This window comes from Delphinapterus leucas, chromosome 11, assembly GCF_059928025.1.
Source record: "Delphinapterus leucas isolate spDelLeu-1000000601 "Yukka" chromosome 11, BTC_Dleu_Yukka2, whole genome shotgun sequence".
NCBI classification, from domain to species: domain Eukaryota; kingdom Metazoa; phylum Chordata; class Mammalia; order Artiodactyla; family Monodontidae; genus Delphinapterus; species Delphinapterus leucas.
In genome coordinates, this window is record NC_143139.1 from 60,266,269 (window position 1) to 60,286,304 (window position 20,036).

The 20,036-nt window shown below is 40.5% G+C and overlaps 1 long non-coding RNA gene across 1 annotated transcript in view; it reads right to left on the reverse strand.

Annotated features, from left to right (window-relative positions):
• LOC149748035 (uncharacterized) overlaps positions 1–20,036 on the reverse strand; it is an 88,692-nt gene continuing 68,656 nt past the window's right edge. Inside the window, exon 2 of the long non-coding RNA XR_016394979.1 lies at positions 1–20,036. This exon is cut by the window's right edge and continues 64,867 nt beyond it. This is a non-coding gene — a long non-coding RNA (uncharacterized LOC149748035).

A 20,036-nucleotide genomic window follows, 5' to 3' on the forward strand; every position in this document is an offset into this window, starting at 1 on the left:
AAGCAAAAAAAAAAAAAAAACAACAACAAGACGTATCGGTCAGCTGTTTATGAGAATACACTTGGATTTTGCTTAAGCAAAAAGAATTGGAGTTATTCATGAAGGGAGACTATGGAATCTGTAACTCTTGTTTCCAAAAGAAAATAGGCCTGCCTAGGAATCCTTGAGGTGATTTATTTTTTTCACTAAATTTTATGGTACAACCAATAAAACAGTGGGACCAGATCTTTAAATACGAATATTCACCATCCTTGTATGTATATTTTAATGACGAAAGCAAAGAAAGAATACATTTTTCTTTTGAATCTATATTCCTTCTTTGGAATTTTCAAGTGAAGTAAGAAAAACTAAGTGTATAAATCCTTTAGTACAGAAAGAAACTCTTGTGGGCGTGGAGCAGGGAATTAATTAGGAGATGGAACTTAGTTTGCTGATAATACCATGGCAAAATTACCTGGGGTCAGCTATTATCCTCAGGTTTTCAAGTTTTGAAACTTAATTTTAATCATGGTACACAGAGCTGTTCAGCCCTTTAGGGGCCCACTTACACATTGCTCAAACTCACAAGATTCTGATGTGTAAACCAGAATGCCAATTTATGAACCTATGTTGGAAGTTATCTCCTAGTAGGAGTTCATGCCTTCTGATGGTCACGAATACTCAGACCTCCAAATTTCCCATCAAAAGACCTATATTAAAACGAAGTAAACTGCATAATCTTAAGACATCAGAGTTCCACCAAGCGAAGAAATTAATGGGTTGTTTTTCTCTAGGGAAAGAGTCCAGCACAGAAGCTAAGTGATTAGGATATGGCTGAGACTAGGGTTGGATTCAAAGCTCATCTACCACCTATTAGTGACTTTGGGAAAGCTCACTAGTGCTTATTTCTCTCTTCTGAATACGGAAATAATGAAAAAAAGACAATCCATCTAAAGCACTAAGCACAACCTATAGGAAACAGTCCAAAAATGTTCAGCGTTATATTTCTAACTAAAGAATTGATATTGGTTTTCTGGGAAAAGTTTATTTTAATAGGGTTGTTGTGAGAATTAATTAAGATGCTCTAACAATATTAACTATTACTGTTTCTAGCTAAAGAAATAGGTTTTACGGAATCAAAATACCCTCCACCTGGATAGCAGCGCTTGACAGATATTAAAACTTCCTACTTTCAAGATTGTTTTCATAAGACACCACCAAACACCTTAGCATTACTTTTTCATCAGTCTTCTTTTCACCAGTCACATTCCAGGCATGACTTTCTGTGCCAGGCAGCCTCCTCTGGATTTAGGGTTTCCTAGATCTCCAGGGAAGGTTATTTTGATAGGGGTGTTAAGTTTATTAATTATGTGACTATTTCTACTATCGAATAGTTTCAGCCTCAGAACTACAGGTGAGTTTTTCCTGACCATGGTACTAAATCCACTTATTTTCAAAAGATGAAGAAAGACATATAAGTCCAGATCACTTGAGCTACTGGTTAAAATTGCAAACTCTTGGAATCGTTAAAATGGTGGTTATCTCAGGACAGGGTGGGGTAAGGTTGGCCTGGGAAGGGGCATGAGCAAACATTCTGGGGTGTTGGAACATTCCACAGCTTTATCTTGGTGGTGGCTGTGTATACACAGATATAGACGTATGTGAAAATTCAGTGAACTGGAAGGCTTCTGGTTCCCGGTTCTTCATGTCAGGCGCTTGGAATTTGCCACTCCATCCTTTTGTTTTTACTAAAAACAGGTAAAAAGCTGAACAGACTGAAAAAGCAATAACTCTTCTTGGATCCATAAGAGAGGGGAGGACACAGGGCAAACTGCTACCCTCAAGACTGGAGAGACAGGTAGGAGGATAAAGGGAGTCACAGCTTACTGGAGCAGAGACTCCTGAAAGGAAACCACCCCAGGTATGGGGATGCCTTTTTAAATACAACATCAAAGACAAGATCCATGAAAGAAATAGTTGATACGCTGGATTTCATTAAAATTAAAAGCTTTTGCTCTGCTAAAGACAGTATCAAAAGAATTAGAAGACAAGCCACTTACTGGGAGAAAATACTTGCAAAAGACATATCTGATAAAGGACTGTTATCCAAAATACACAAAGAACTCGTGAAACTCAATCATAACAAAACAAAAATCTAATTAAAACACGGGCCAAACACCTTAACAGACACCTTATCAAAGAAGATATGCAGACGGTAAATGAGTATATGAAAAGATGCTCCAAATCATTTGTCATCAGAGAAATGCAAATTAAAGCAACAACGAGATATCACTACACACCAGTCAGAATGGTCAAAATCCAGAACACTGACAACACTAAATGCTGGCAAGGATGGGGAGCAACGGAACTCTCATTCATTGCTGGTAGAAATACAAAATAGTACAGCCACTCTGGAAGACAGTTTGGTGGTTCTCATAAAACTAAACATAATCTTACCATATGTTTCAGCAATCAAGAACCTAGGCATTGGGCTTCCCTGGTGGCACAGTGGCTGAGAGTCTGCCTGCCGATGCAGGGGACACGGGTTCGTGCCCCGGTCCGGGAAGATCCCACATGCCGCGGAGCGGCTGGACCTGTGAGCCATGGCCGCTGAGCCTGCGCGTCCGGAGCCTGTGCTCCACAACGGGAGAGGCCACAACAGTGAGAGGCCCGCGTACCGCAAAAAAAAAAAAAAAAAAAGGAACCTAGGCATTTATTCAAAAGAATTGAAAACTTATGTTTACACAAAAACCTGCACATGGATATTTAGGGCAGCTTTATTCATAGCTGCCAAACCTTGGAAGCAAACAAGATGTCCTTCAGTAGGTGAATGGATGAATAAACTTTCCTACACCCAGACAACAGAATATTATTCAGGGCTAGAAAGAAATGAGCCATCAAGCTACATAGTAATGGAGGAGTCTTAAGTGTATATTACTAATTGAAAAAAGCCAATCTGAAAAGGCTACATACTATATGATTCCAACTATATGACATTCTGGAAAATGTAAAACTATGGAGACAAAAGATCAGGGGTTTGGGGGGGGTTGGAGAGATGAATAGGCAGAGCACAGAGGATTTTTACAGCAGTGGAAATACTCTGTATAATATTAGAATGACGGATATATGTCATTATACATTTGTTCAAACCCATAGAATGTACACCACCAAGAGTGAACTCTGAGGTAACCTATAAACTTTGGGTGATTATGATGTGTCAATGTGAGTTCAACCTTGGTAAAACATGTACCATTCTGGTGAACGATGTTGGTGATACAGGAGGCATGTTTTGGGGCAGGAGGGATATGGGGAATCTCTATACGTCCCTCTCAATTTTGTTGTAAACCTAAAACGGTTCGAAAACTATGAAGTCTTTTAAAACTTCATTGAACTGTGAACTTGAGAGCACTTTACCATGGGTATTTGACAACTCAATAAAAAGATTTAAGCATCAGATAAAAATGTCTGGCCCTATCTCAGATGTTTTGAATCAGAATCTCTGGGCAAAGGGCATGTGAATCTGCATTTTTAATAAGCACCCTCGGATGATTATAATGTACATTGAAGTTTGAGAACCACTGATATAAAAAAGCACATTTTCAATATTGAAGACCAAGAAAAATAATCTGAAATCAAAACCACCCCAGAAGCTGTGAGATAAATGCCACATAAATACCAGTTCTCATATATTCTGAAACCTTAGAGCTTTGAGTCAAGCAAGCAACATCCGTTTCTTGTGCTATCTGATAGGTCTCTACATGCAGCTCTAACATAAAAATTGAAATGAGCCGTTGGGAGGTGAGGACCCACAGAGAGGCTGCAGCAGGGCTCTGCTCTTAACAGTCACCTTGTGGCCAGAGCCTCAGGCTGCACTGCTCCTCTCTTCCAATCTGATAACGTCAAAAGCTGGTCAAGTTACTGGGGGTTGAATTACAATGCAGTGCCATTGGGAAGAGCACTTGTCAAGAACGTACCTCCTCCCAAATAATCAGGGGTCTGTTTGGAAAAGAAGAAAAAGGATCTGCCTAATGGAGCTTTTTGAAAGCTGAGATAAAAAGACTTTCTTCCGTGTTACTGCCTGCAGAGTGTCATGATTCCAAATGAAAACCTCTCTGGCTCACAAACAGATGCTCTAATGTTTGAGTGAATGAATGGGGAGAGTATTTAGAGATCGTCCAAGATCTCTGCAAGGATTTGTTTACACAAGGCTCCTTTGGCTTTAGCATGACTTTACACTGCATCATTTTCTTGCAATATTCACTGCGGTGTTATTAGGGATGTATGCAGGAAAAGGCGAGCTTGCCTTCAAGGGCATCGTCTGCCTGCATCTCTGCAGACTATGGGAGAATACATAACATCCACTCCACTGTGGAACAAACCACAAGACTCCGGTTACCCACCTCTTGCGTTTTCCTTTTACAGTTCTGGACGTGTGTAGCACACTTTTTATAAAACGGGCCCCAACTGAACAAACGTTTTCTGGGCTGCAAATCGAATGAGAAAATGCAAATCTAGGATCTCCCTGTGGACAGTATGGCTAAGGTTACAGTGAAAAGTGATCCCCGGCACAACTTTCATGACTAATCCTCTTCATCTATATCCTCTTTCCCCACTCACAATAATCATGTCCTTCAGTTCATGCCCCACCCATCAACAGCACACCTGTTAGTGCAAACCTATAATAACAGAGGGTAGATTTTCCTGGGGAAATGGTAAAATGACTCAAGGTATTTATCTGTTGGCAAAACTGTGCTTCCTTCTGAGACTGTTGTGTGTACACAGATATTTCTCCTCACATGAATCACAGCATTTTCCAGCTAGAAAAGACCTTGAAGATAATCTAGGGAACCTTCTCGTTAATAGATACAGAAACACAAGGCCAGAAAGCAAACCTACTTCAGGTTATAGAACCAGTTAAGAATAAAACCTGAGCTTCAGTTACTATCCTTTCGCCAAACCAGTATGGCCTCGATCAGACTTGGTCAACAACCCTCAGTCCTTTTCTTTTTTTTGTTTTCTTTAATAGACAATTTTTTAGTGCAGTTTTATATCTGCGGCAACATTGAGTGGAAGGTACAGAGATTTCCCATATACTGCCCTGTCCCACACACGCCTCCAAGTCCTTGTAAGTTTTCCAGTAACTCTGGACCATTCCATGGAGGTTAAACCAAGTTAATACCTTTTTTCCTCTATATTTGTCAGATATTTTTACAGAATGAGATACCAGACAGGAGATGATATCCTATCAGAGTTGCATTAGGAAGAACTTCACAAATGTTCCCATCCTCCTGCAACCAAAATACATTTGTTTACTTCTCCCCAGCAACTAATCCTACTCCCTCCCTCTTGGTTATGGGTCACGCCTTCCATTAGCAATATTACATACACTTCCTTCCTAAATTCTGCAATTTCTCCACCTCTACTTTGCTGGGACCCATCACACATAGTCTCTTTTAGTCCATAGCACATCTGTTGACTATTTTGAAACAATCCATGTCTTTTTCCCAATGTTTATCATCAGTTTTCTCGCACAAAAGCATTGGGGCACTTTGGCATTCTTATTAGTCTGTGGTTGCATTTCAACAGTCTCCTGCAAACTGAATGACAAAAATGTCCACAATATTCAAGAAGTTGAACATTTGCATCGCGCCCCATTGTCCCAGGCAACGAAAGCACATGTTCAGGATGAGTCATCCCATTTCCTGCCAACGATAATTGGCAGGCATACTGTGGCTTCCTTTAGTTCATCACTTCTTAGAGTCAGCCTTAAAAATTTAAATCTTAAATCATAAGAGTTTATGATCTTAATCAATCTGCAATTATTATAAGCAAATGCCTTGTTTCATCTGTTGACAGAGATACATGTGAAATATTTAAGCAATTCAGAAATTGCCAGGTATTGATAATATGTATCTTAGCCTCATTTGCTTTTTAATAAGCATCACTGTGGCTCATGATACTTTCAGATAACCTAATTTAAGATGCGAATCTTAAACATTTTCCTGATGAAATATCCTTCCAAAGTTTCACCAGTGTTAGCTAGTTTATATAGTACTGTACTTCAGTTTTGATGAATGGAAAAGTCAAAACAGCAAGCCCAAGGTCATGAGGCGTTAACAGGAGAACAAGGACTAAAATGTGCATCAAGGTCACCTAACCAGTGATTCAAAATCTAGCAACAGATCTTGAAATCTTTCATGATAGATCCCTAAACTGTCACCACTACACTCCCTACTTAACCAAGCTCCCCCTTCATTACCTTCCACGCTGTTTTTCCTAAGGGTTCCCGGATATTAAGTGGAGTGTTCTGTCTCACCCAGACTCTCAAGACCCTCATTTTAGCATCACCCAAGGTCTACTCCTCCTCTTTTCACTCTCCATTCACAAAGTGATATAGCAAGGAAATGGATATGAGCCACAAAAAGGCTAGAGCTCCTTGACCTAGGTCTTCCTGTTTTTAATTATTGCAAAGAGAGGCAGTATGATTTAGTAGAAAGAATAATAGATTTGGTGTCAGAAAACCCAAGATGAAGTCTGGTTCTGTCACTTTACAGCTCTGTGACTTTGAAAAAAGTCACTGAAGTGAATTACTCTTGAATTAATCTTACAGAGCTTCACTTCCCTCATCTCTTACCAGTGTGGGTATGGCACACTGGTTTAATGTGATTTGCAAAATCCACTGAATGCACTTTTTAAATGCACTTTTAGTGTTATATGAATGTAAAAGAGTGTGATGCTGGATACCTCTAACCCTGAGGGCAAAGTGGCACTAAAGGGCTTATAGGGCTTCAGTGACTCCTGTATAGAAAGCTGATAATCATGTCCTAGGCCCATGAGCTCAAATTTTTTTTTCCCTAGAAGTCTTCATTAGGAGAATAGAGAATGAACCAGTAACTGGGCTAAATGAAAGAAATTTATTTGAAAATTTATTTCTACTTTTTAACCCATGTTTTATTTTAAGAGAGTTTAAATTTCCAGTGAGATAAAATGGATGCTATGGGGGCTTCCCTGGTGGTGCAGTGGTTGAGAGTCTGCCTGCCGATGCAGGGGACACGGGTTCGTGTCCCGGTCCGGGAGGATCCCACATGCCGCGGAGCGGCTGGGCCCGTGAGCCATGGCCGCTGAGCCTGAGTGTCCGGAGCCTGTGCTCCGCAACAGGAGAGGCCACAACAGTGAAAGGCCCGCATACCACAAAAAAACCAAAAACAAACAAACAAAAATGGATGCTTTGGGAAGAAGTGACACATTTACCACATTTATTTTTATGCCCTCTGGAACTGCACCCCATGGCACCCTTGTGTCATTAGTTGCGGCCTTCTGCCTTTCCTCATCTGTATTTCCATGGTAAGTTATTAGAGCTATATTATAGCCCTCTGTTTACTGGTCTTCCTCCTCCAGACAGGCACTTTGGTTTCTTTCTTGTATTATTGCTAGAGCCTAGCATAGTGCTTGGTATATTGCAAACATGCTATACACATTTGCTGAATAAATCAATTAACTTCCTCTTTTCAAGGATATGTTTTGGGTTGGTTGATAATTAATGTCCTAATTACTATTGATTTCCACTGATAAAAATGAAAAAGGCAAAATGAGAGCTTTGAAAGTTAAATGGTTAGACCTAAATCTAAGTCTAATGCTGGCTTTCAGTTCTTCCAACCAGCGCCCCAGCCATCTTCCCTGGTACTCAACAGCCTGACGCTCAGTAGAGGTGTTTATTTCATCGCTATTGGCCTGTCTTTGCATAAGAACAGTATTGGTGGCTTATTCTGCCATTTGATTTCTATAATCCTCAATTATAAATATAAGAAACCTTGCTCCAGTCCTTGTTCCACATTCCACAATGTCTGTGTCACACACACACAAATTTCCCTTTGAAACCAATGAGCATTCTGTGCCAGAAGATATCATGGAGATGAGGGAAGAAGACAGGGAGAGGAGAGAGGGAGAATCAGAGTCACCATCTGTTGACAATACTCATGTGTAGAGCCAGTTTTGAAGGTTAATGACATGTCACGCATCCTCTAGCGTCTGGTAACAAAAATAGGCTGCTCCCCCAGAATTTGATAGAACAGTTGTTGCTCCGTGGAAGATGTAACATGTCAGCCAGCACTCCAGCAGGGTCCAGGAAGGCAATTCCTGCCAAAAGCTGGATGAAATTTAACAGTGGTCCAGGAAAAACAACTTTTACCAAAATTCAAATGTGGAAGTGATCACTTTTCCCTGAGGCCAATAAAGGGGCTATAGAGCATTGACCTTCCCAAATGACCCTGCATAATGGGTTGTTTTTTTTTAAAGTGCCCTTGAATTTCATCAGGAACTCTTCAATATACATCTACTCTTTTCTCTACCTATTTTCAGGAAGAAAATAAAAAAAGGTTTGCTGTTTTTTCAAAAAATATATATTTATTTATTTTTTGGCTGCATCAGGTCTCAGTTGCGGCACGCAGGATCTTTCATTGCGGCGTGCGGGCTCTTCGTTGCAGTGCGCGGTCTTCTCTCTAGTTGTGGTGCGTGGGCTCCAGAGCATGTGGGCTCTGTAGTTGCAGCATGCGGGCTCTCTAGTTGTGGCTCACATGCTCAGTAGTTGCGGCATGTTGACTTAGTTGCCCCGCGGCATGTGGGATCTTAGTTCCCTGACCAGGGATCGAACTGGCACCCCTTGCATTGCAAGACGGATTCTTAACCACTGGACCACCAGGAAAGTACCCCCCCTCCAAAAAAAAGGGTTTTTAAGACTATAATAAAAATGGGTCCAAGGGTTTACCAAGGGTCCACCCATAGTTTCTTCGGGTGGTTGAATTATTGGCATTGCAGCTGATCCAAGGAAAATCTGGGTCTCAACTTCATCGACAGCCTACTGGTTAATGACTCGCTTTGCTGTTTCATCAAGAATTCACCCAGGTGAAAGGCTGTACCTTCTCAAATGCAATAGCATGCTTTCCCCACATCGCATCTGGGCTCTCTTTAATTTTCAAAGCCCTGCGGAGTAACCTTTGAAAATCCAGGCCCTTTACCACCTGGCGCTCCAAGGGTGTCTTGAGAGGGGGCAGCTCTGCCTATTTTGCTGTTAACCTAAGAACAAACTGTCTGGTCCCAACATGGAGTACAGAAGATTGACCAGAGCTTGTATAAAGGGACAGAGCAGAGAAACTGGAACGCTCCCAAGCTCCTCCAGATCATGTCTTCATAGTGTGACATCATTGTTCTGTTTGAAGTACAATTTCTGGACTTTAGCTCTGCCTAACTTCAAATATAAGTGTAGAATACAAAAAAATTTTTAAATGATTACTTGCCAGTTTGAATATATCCAACCCTCTCTTATTTACGAGCAGACATACTGTAAGTAGCTCTTTGCAGGAAACCGCCCTCAGCATGAAGCCCCTTTGCTTGTCACTGTAGCAAAGCTGTATCGTAACAAACTTTTTTTCTTTTTTGCTAACGTTACGCGGGCCTCTCACCGTTGTGGCCTCTCCCGTTGCGGAGCACAGGCTCCGGACGCGCAGGCTCAGCGGCCATGGCTCACGGGCCCAGCCGCTCCGCGGCATGTGGGATCTTCCCGGACCGGGGCACGAACCCGCATCCCCTGCATCGGCAGGCGGACTCTCAACCACTGCGCCACCAGGGAAGCTCACGTAACTAACTTTTAAACCAGGCAGCCCCACGCTCTACTCATCTCCGGTCCAAGCACACCTTTCAAATCTTTTAATCACACAATACCTTGCCTAACTTGTCGGTTCTTTCTGACAAGAAGAAGAAATGAAAGAATCGAAGAAGTAGAAATGAAGAATAGGTAAGTAAGAGATGACCAGGTCTCTTCCCTTGCTTCCCCTTCAGTAATCTCCGGTCCAAGCACACCTTTCAAATCTTTTAATCACACAATACCTTGCCTAACTTGTCGGTTCTTTCTGACAAGAAGAAGAAATGAAAGAATCAAAGAAGTAGAAATGAAGAATAGGTAAGTAAGAGATGACCAGGTCTCTTCCCTTGCTTCCCCTTCAGTAATCTCCTGAACAAATTGTGCGACCAAACTGTGTGAACAAGATAACATCTAGCGGAAGATCATACCAGCCTGCATGCGGTGGGGGATGGCAACGACTCTGACCCCCCATCTCAATGATTAACTGAGATTACTTCCCTTCTTCCCTTCAAAACTTTCATGGCCGAGTGGAATCTTGGGAGGTGGTTTTTGGGGGACGCTGAGTCCACCTTCTCCCCAGATTGCTGGCATTCTGATTAAAGGTGACTTTCCAGTCTATCAACATTTCTGAGTTTTGATTTTGTAAGTAACGAGCAACAGGACCCTATTTGGTAACAATACAAGTTAAAATTTGGGTACTGAAATGATCACTTGCACAGAAGTTAGGAGATCTGGGTTCATTTTCAGGCTTTTCTTGTGTGACTTTGTGTAAATCATTTAACCTCTCTGGGCCTCAAATTCCTCAACCCTAAAATTAAACTCAAGATAATAAATGTGTTTTCAGCCGCTGAAAACAGGAGGGAATTTGTCTAGATCAGTACTGTCCAGTAGAACTTCCTGCAAAGAAGGAAATGTGCTATCCAAGGTGGTAGCCACTAGCCATATTGAGCAGCACATGAAATGTGGGTACTATGACTGAGGAATGAATTTTTAATTTTATTTAATTTTGATCATTTTAAATTAAAAAAAAACACATGGTCAGTGGTTGCTATATTGGACAATGCAGGTTCAATAATTTCTAATTTGATGATTTCTAAACCTAGCTAATGGCCCACAATGAATCTTTCTTGTTATTTTGCCCACCCTGAAATTTACTTCATAAATTATTTGGTATATATTAATAACTAATCTTTATCAGTGTAGTAATTAATCATTCTAATAAAAAATGGAATCCCTACATGAGCAAGATAAAACATATGTGAAAGAATTTTATGAATTCTAAAATACTACACAAATATAAAGCATTACTAATAAGCTATCACACCTAACTGCTCACCTTTGCCGAGTGCCAGCTGGTATATACAGACTAAAAATTCTTCTATTTCATAGCCCAGACCAAAGGAAATTCCTTAATGGAACCCTGTGGTCGTCCTGAAAACACACTTTCTGAGCACCTTCTTCCACTGACATTTAAATAAACAAATTTTAGATTCCTTTTCTTTCCTAGTGCATTAATCAAGAGTTTCAGCCTGTATGTTGCCACAACCTATGCAAAAAAATGATTTCTATTAATTATGTAATGTCTTACAACAGTTGAATGAGTGCATTTCTTTTGCTTCTAAGCTTTGCCTCACACCTGCAAAACTCATTAAACATTGACCAGAGGAAGTCCAAAGGGGTGACTCACCAGAAGCTCCCACTTTGGCCCGTGCCTGCATTTGCCTCTTTTCACCTCTGTTTAATCCTGTTCGTCCCCTTGGTTTCCTCTCACTGACCTTCAGACTATATTCTAGCCCTGCCCATGTGGCTTCCAGACTGATGCTCTTCTCGGGACCACAACCCTCTCCATTTCTTCTATATTCTGTCATCTCCCCACTCTTGGCACGTCTGCTCAGTTCTGTACACTCTGACTATCCCCTTTAAGATGGCCCTGAGATTTTCTCCTGGGTACTGACCCAGTGGGCAGCTTAAGCTGGCACAGCCTAGAGACCGCGCCTCTGGCCTCTTCTCAGCTCTCCAAGGTCCAGAATCCAGAGAATGGGTTTTGATTTGAAGGAAAGGCCTCTCTTACCAATTATTTAAGAACAAATGATTTCCCATTTTATCTTATTTTTAAGTGATTCTAGAGTCTCCTATAAGGTATATGGTTCATAGTTTGGAAAAAGTGATTTTTTAAAATAGCTTTATTATATGTATAACTGACCTGCAATAAATGACACATATTTGAAGTGTACAATTTGTTAAATTTTGACATACGTATACACCCAAAAGCCATCAATACAACCAAGAAAATGAGTATATCCATTACCCTCAAAAGTTTCCTATGCCCCTCTTTAATCCTTCGCTATCACCCTTACCTGCCGCCCTTTGTCCTGGACTCAGGCAATCACTGATCTGCTTACTGTCACTAGAGGTTACTTTGCATTTTCTAGAATTTTAAATAAATGGGATCATACAGTATGCACTATATTTTTCTCTAGCTTCTTTCCTTTTTATTAATAAGTAGTGTTTATTTTAGGATATACCATAAAATGGATCAATTTACTATCCATTCATTTGTTGATGGACATTTGGGTTGTTTCCAGTTTGGGCTATTACAGATAAAGCTTCTATGAACATTATGAACAAGTCTTTGTATGAACACAGGGCTTCATTTCTCTTGGGCAAATACCTGGGAGTGGAATCACTGGATCATACAGTTCTTTAAGAAACTGCCAACATTCAGCATACTCAATTTTTTTAAATTTTAGCTGTTCTAATAGGTAAATGATGGTTCACTGATGCTTTGTTTATTTACTTTTTATTCCTTTTTGTCTTTATCTTTCATTTTGGACACTTTCTATTGCAATGTCTTCCAGTTCACTAGTCTTTTCTTTTGCAGTATCTAATCTACTGCTAATCCCACTACAGTGTGTTTTTCATCTGAGACACAGTTTTCATCTATGCAAGTTCAGTTTGGGCCTTTTTTTATCTTCCAGCTTTCCTCTAGCTCTTGGACTATGAAATAGTCTTTCCTCTAGCTCTTAGACTATGAAATATAATTATAATAACTGTTTTAATGTCCTTGTCTGCTAATTCTAATATCTAGGCCAATTCTATTTTGCTGTCCTCAATATGGGTCATATCCTCCCACTTCTTTGCATGCCTGGTAACTTCTTAATAGATGCCACACATTTTGACTTTTCCTGTGGTGTGTGCTGGATATTTTTGCATTCTTATAAATATCTTTGAGTTTTGTTCTGAGACACAGTTACATTACTTGAAAACAATTTGATACTTTCAAGTCATATTTTTGAGATTTATTGGGCAAGACTAGAGCAGCACATTTAGTCTTGGGTTAATTATTCCCCAGTACTGAGGCAAAATCTTTCTGAGTACTCTATCCAACGTGCCGTGAATTATGTTTTCCAATCTGGCTGATGGGAACAGTACTATTCCCAGTCCTATGTGAGCTCCTGGAAATTTCTTCCTAATCTTTTTGGAAGTTCTTTCCACAGCCAAGAGTAGTTTTCTCACACACATGTGCTCGTCAACATTCTGCTTAAAACTTAGAGCTCTGTAGGCCTCTGAGCTTCTTTCCTTTGCAGTTTCTCCTCTCCAGAGCTCTGCCCTGCAAACTCTGCCTTTGTCTCTCCAGCCTGTCAGTTCCATCTCCCCAACTCACGGGGTCCACTGGACCAACCTGGGTTACCCCTCCCTACACAGCAACCTGACAACTCATTCAGAGCAGTAAGCTGGGGCAATTTTAGAGCTTACCTTGTTTGATCCCCACCTTGCAGGTGTCACTTTCCTTAATTTGCCTCATCTCCAATGTCTTAATAACCTTTGTTTCATATATTTTTCCTTTTTTTTTTTCCTCCTTGTTTCAGGGTGAAGGGTAAACTTGGTCCCAGTTTCTCTATCTTGACCAGAAGCACAAGTCCACTATTTCTTTTTGAAAATTATTTACTTCCACCACACACCCTCAATATGAGGAGGAGAAACAAACAAAAAATAATTGTGTCCTTACAGGAAAGTTTATGAGTTAGGTTAGGTCTACCCTGGCTACCTAGACAGAACAAAGCTTCAGTAGGAAAATGGGAGAAACTGACTGGTCCTTCTACAATGTTTAGACCCAGAGGTGTACAACTTTCTGGAACAGGGTCACATAGAGAAAGACAGTCAGAGAAAAAGCTGCTTCTGAGGAGAGATTGTTAGTCCATGGGAATGTGAGTCCACTGGAGAATAAAAAGAGAATATGGAAAGGAATTCACATTTCTTTCATTTAAAGCTCCTCCCTTTTCTTCTCACTCTCTAACTGCAGCTTCCTTTGGTGCACTGAGCAGTCTGAGCCTCTCCTGCCCTTGTTAATGTGCCTTTGCTCTAGTCTCTAGCTAATCTCATGCCCTTCTCCCATTTTTTTCCAAGCGAAACCTCTTGTCTCTCACATCATTTCTCTTACTCAAAGAGGTGGGCAGGAGTTGTTCCAGGAAAGCTGCCCTCCATTGTAGGTCAAAGGGCATCAACCTTGAGGGAGAGGACAAGACTGTCCAGGACCTTTATCAATTTAGAGGGCTCAGTTGTAACTGGTGATGATTTTCTGATTAATTTTTTTTTTTTTTTTTTGTCAAGTGGATGTGAATTTTAGTGTTAACCTAGAAATATGTGCCTTCTGGGATGGATAAATTAGGAGGTTGGGATTAACATAGACACACTACTATATATAAAATAGATAATCAACATATGTATATGTATAACTGATTTACTTTGTTATAAAGCAGAAACTAACACATCATTGTAAAGCAATTATACTCCAATAAAGATGTAAAAAAAATAGATAATCAATAAGGACCTACTATATAGCACAGGGAACTCTATTCAATATTCTGTAATAACCTATATGGGAAAAGAATCTGGAAAAGAATAGATACATGTACATGTATAACTAAATCACTTTGCTGTACACCTGAAACTAACACAACATTGTAAGTCAACTATATTCCAATATAAAGTTTTTTAAAAGAATATAAAAAAATAAAAACATGTGCCTTCTAAGTACCCACATTTAGATAAAGGTAAGACTGAAAAACAGATAATACCTTACTTATGTCAGGTAGAAAAATGAGATTCCAAATAGTGTCTTTCAACTGATCAGTTTTGCACTGACTTCAATATTCATTGTACTCTGACACCACGTCTTTTATCACCATTGTGTAAAACTTATGACAGAGAGTTAACGAAGTAGAGTAAAACTCAGACGAAACACGAGACATTCTTGAATTAATGGAAAGATGCCATAGGTCAGATCACATTCTCAAAACCCAGCTCCACGCATTAAAAGGTCATAATAAAATGACTAACACACAGCAAACATTAGTTCTGACTGCAACACTGGAACTATAAAAGAATGACACCTTTTGATCACAGAAGCATCAGGTAAAAAAGTACAGAGGATTTTCTCCTCCTGGAGTCATCACAAATTTATTTCTGAATGGGACTATGGGGCATAGAAACAAACGGCTAAAAATTTAGTCCAAAAAGGTACTTGGTAGCATACAGAATTTTTAAAACTTGATTTGAAACTAGTTTCATTCAAACTGATTTATATATGTAGACAGAACCAATGCTGTAAGATATATAGATAAATTATAGATGGATAGATACATAGATAATCCTCAAAATGCCATTATTTTCACATTATTTTCTTCTTTACATTTAATAGTATATTGGGATAGTAGGAAACATCAGCGGACAAGCAGAGTCTCAACAACAGCAGCAAGAGACAGGCTAATGTTTGATTTAGAGCGGTGTTTCTCTAAGTATGGTCTGAGGAGCACCCCCATCATAAGCATATTGAGCGCTTGTTAAATATGCAAATACCCAGGCCCCTCTGTACATATTAAATCAGAATCTCCAAGAGTGCAGCCCAGGATTCTGCATTTTAACACACTTCCCTAGTATTCCTTCTTCACATTAAAACTTAGGGACTCCAGGTTTCAAGCATAGACTCTGGAGCCAGACTTCCTGGGTTCAAAATTCAACTCTCCTAAATAGGCATATTATTCTGCATGACTTTCTTCATCAGCCGACTGGAGGTGATGATAATAACGGTGCCTAGCTCATAGGATTATAAAAGAACCAAGTGAGTTACATAGAAAGTCATCAGGACTGCGTTGCGCACGATATAAGTGCTACCTATACAAATGCAACAGGCATAACTAAGTCAACCAGGCTCCATACTACTACATCCGGTAAGTACAGGAACCCAACAGGAACACAATATTAACAATGAGTTATGAGGAGTAAAAACACAAGTTGGACTCACATCATTCCCTTTAGCTTATCTTTTGCGGGTCCCTCGTTGTGTTGTATTTTGCTTTTATTGGCAAAAGACAACCTTTTGTGAAGCTGTCCCTTGCTGCCCTAGAAGATATGGCAGCACCAAGTGATTCCCCTTTATCTGTAACCAAAACTTCAGTGCTCTCCCTAAAGTTCTAGTGAATCCCTGGGCATTGTCCTCCCCATATAAACACCATATGCCTCTGAAGGAAAAATGATTCTTCATTCAGCTCTTGTCTTGTCAAGATGCCCTGGCTAACACAGAGATATCCTGGTTGCCTACCTGCCCTCTGGACCTTACGTGACTCAGGTGTTCCAACCTCACTCATACTGTCAGGATTCATGCTGGCTCAGCTCCACGGTTTAAATTTTAGTGTATGTGCTGCTGAAGTAAGCACAACTCCACAGTTTCTGGCAATGACTAACTCTTGAGAAAAATGGGTGGAGAAGATTCTGAATAAACAGGGTTCAGAAACTGTTCTTGTAAGTCCTTGGTTCAGACTGGATGGAGAGAGAAATATAATAAGCCAGTGAACGATGTCCAATTTTTAAAATAAATTTATTTATTTATTTTTGGTTGCGCTGGGTCTTCGTTGCTGCGCGCAGGCTTTCTCTAGTTGCGGCAATCGGGGGCTACTCTTCGTTGAGGTGCGCAGGCTTCTCACTGCGGTGGCTTCTCTTGTTGCGGAACACAGGCTCTAGGTGCACGGGCTTCAGTAGTTGTGGCACGTAGGCTCAGTAGTTGTAACTCGCGGGCTCTAGAGAGCAGGCTCAGTAATTGTGGCACACGGGCTTAGCTGCTCTGCAGCATGTGTGATCTTCCTGGACCAGGGATAGAACCCGTGTCCCCTGAACTGGCAGGCAGATTCTTAACCACTGCACCACCAGGAAGTCCCCAATGTCCAATTTTTGATTCTACAGTTTCATATCCGCTGCAGGTCAGGATGTGACACATGGGACAATGAGAAGTCTGGCAAGGTATGTGCCAGTCTCTTCTGAACCAGTTTCAAATTATCGACCTCCTCCAGACTCCTCTGCTTTTCCATCCAGCCTGGCCTCCCTGGTCCATGACTTCTACTTCTCTCTAGCTCCCTTGTCCCTCTCTAAACTCAGTCCTATCCTTAATCAATATAAATATCCACTATGATAAAGCCCAACTTCCTTACCTTCACCCCAAAGCTGCATGTTCTCCACTCTCTCTTCTCTACACGCCCCAAACATACTGAATTGCTTACAGGTCCCCAGATATGCCTCTATCTCTCTCCTTGCAGATCTTCCCATATGCTGTGCCTTTTCCCTAGGACATCTTTCTCTCCCACCTCTACCCCACCCATTACTTGACTCATGCCTACTCATTCTTCAGAATTCACCTAAGGCAACACCTCCTCCAATGTCTTACCTAATCCAGACCCTCCCAATTACACATCAGTCAGACCCTCTTCACATTGTAAGTCCCACGTATTCATTTGTCTTTTCTTCTGAACTCTTAAATCCTTAAGGAACCATGTTTTGTTCATTCTTGTACCGCCAGCCCCTAGCAGAGGGGTTTACACTGGTACGGCACTCAATATGTATCAGAGACAAGTATGTGGCACAGTGACCATGTGTTTGAGAGCGCCACGGCTCTGTAGTTCAATGGAAAGAACACACGCTTTGGACTCAGGCACATCTAGGCTTAAATCACAGCTCAGCCACTTGCTGTCCACAATGTTGGGCAACAAATTACATAAACTCATTTAAATCCAAGTGGTACATCTGCAAGTGAGGAGGATAATCCTTACCCTGCAGATACGTTGTAAGAATTAACTTAGATAGTACATATCAAACACTTTCCAGGGTCTGATTAAAGGTAGCTTTTAGTATTATCATATTAATGATGAAAATCAGAATTTATTCCTATACAAATCAGATCAAAGTCAATTGTAACTCATAGACAATATGCTACAAGTACCTGAAAGAGATTCTGAGGTCTCGCTCAAGTATCTGAGAATGGCTGCACACACCTGAGGGAGGCGCTCAGGATACTAGTTCCTGCAAATTAAATATACATCGGAGTCTTTTCAAAAGCCCGATTAATTTCAAGTTATTTGGTTAAGCTTTCAGTCAGTGTCACTATGGGAGAAATTCCCACATGTGCTGAAAGTAGGGTGGTCAATGTAAAATAATGTTGCTAATTAATTACAAATTAATATTACTAACTAAAACCCTTACTGAGCATGGTGCTAAATGCTACATATGCCTTTATTTTTTTCCTTTTTACTTAATCTTTAAAACCAACTGATAAGGCACTCACTGTTGCCCCTATTTGACAGTTGAGCCTTAGGTTAAGCAACTTTCCAAGATCACAGATTGAGTAGGACACAGCCTCCAAGATTTCAGAAGATCCGCCTGCCAATGCAGGGGACACGGGTTCAAACCCTGGTCCGGGAAGATGCCACATGCGGCGGAGCAACTAAGCCCGCAAGCCACAACTACTGAGCCCACATGCCACAACTACTGAAGCCCACGTGCCTAGAGCCCGTGCTCCACAACAAAAGAAGCCACCGCAACGAGAAGCCCGCGCACCGCAACGAAGAGTAGCCCCTGCTTGCCACAACTAGAGAAAGCCCACGTGCAGCAACAAAGACCCAACGCAGCCAAAAATAAATAAATAAATATTTTTTTAAAAAAGAGATTTCAGAAGATCCTTTTGACAGCAGACTCACTTCGTTATTTATCTTTCATAGTGTGACAACTCACATTGACGGCTTGTGAATAACTTAAAAATTTCTCATCTGAAAGTTCGTCTATCGCTAACTTGGTTAATTTCGCAATTTGAATAGCCTGAAGCAGGGGCTCAGAGAGGCTTCTGACTTCAAACTTTCCACTGGAACTGGCATTACACATGGTCTGGGATCTGCTATGGATGACAGCTGAAAACAACAAGGTTTTAGCTGCTGCTTTTTCAGGCCTGCAGTCATAGAATAGAGACTCTAAAACGGCATGGCAGGCACTGTAATTAAGAGTGTAGGTTTCAGTGATGGTGGCAGAACTTCTCGATCTCACCATGGCAGCACGAGGCTGTTTGTCAATTGGGGCTTATTTCCATTGTGCAGCTAATCTTGTTCTTTGAGCAAAAGCAGTTGGTTTTTCTGTGCCAAGTGGCATGATTCCAACCTCTCTAGTAGGAAAGTGACTTATTCTTAGTACGTTAGTTCTATAATTCATCAGTTTTTTCCCATTAGTAATTCATTGATTTATTTTTTAATTAATTAATTAATTTAAAATTCATTCATCAAGCACTTGCTATCTAATGGTATAGTGAGAGGCATCACGATACAGTGGCAAGAATGGATTTTTCAAGTCAGGTAAACATAGCTTTGCATCCTGCTTTATAATTTACTAGCTAATAACCCACACTGGTATAAGTGGATGCTAAGGGCATTAGTTCTGGAGTCAGACAGACTTGGCTTTAAAATTCAGCTCTGCCCACTTATTATATCCGTGACCTTAGAAAAGATTCGCTGAGCTTTAGTTTCTCCACGTAAAAAATGGAAAGAATAACACATACCTTATAGAATTCTTGTGGAGAATTAAAATGAAAGTGAATATAAGGCACCCAGTACAGTCCCTGACAAGACAGTAGATGCTCAGTAAGTTTACTTCTCTTCCCTCTCCCACTAGGTTCCAGACACTATAGAAACAGATATATTTGAAATGTATAACTTCCATTAAAAAAAGAGAATAAAGGGAAAGGAAGCTAACATATTGAATACCTAAGTTGCCCTAGGCATTTGCATGTGATGATACCGCTGAATTTAAGTAAACACATACCTATATTTATTCACTCATTCATTCATTTATTCATTCAATAAATATTTATTCAGCACCTGCTGTGTTCTAGGCACTTGCCAAGGCCTTGAATGAATAAAATGGACTCAGTCCGGGTTGGTCTTATATTCTAGAGATCCATATCCTTTCTGCTACACCTTGATGCACAAATAAAGAGCTTTGGAAATTAAAAAAAATTAAAAGAGTATTATTTCCAACTTAGAAATCAGAAAAGCTTCATGGAGAAGGGAAAGTCTAACCTAGACCTCAAAGGACCACAGGGTTCAGAGAT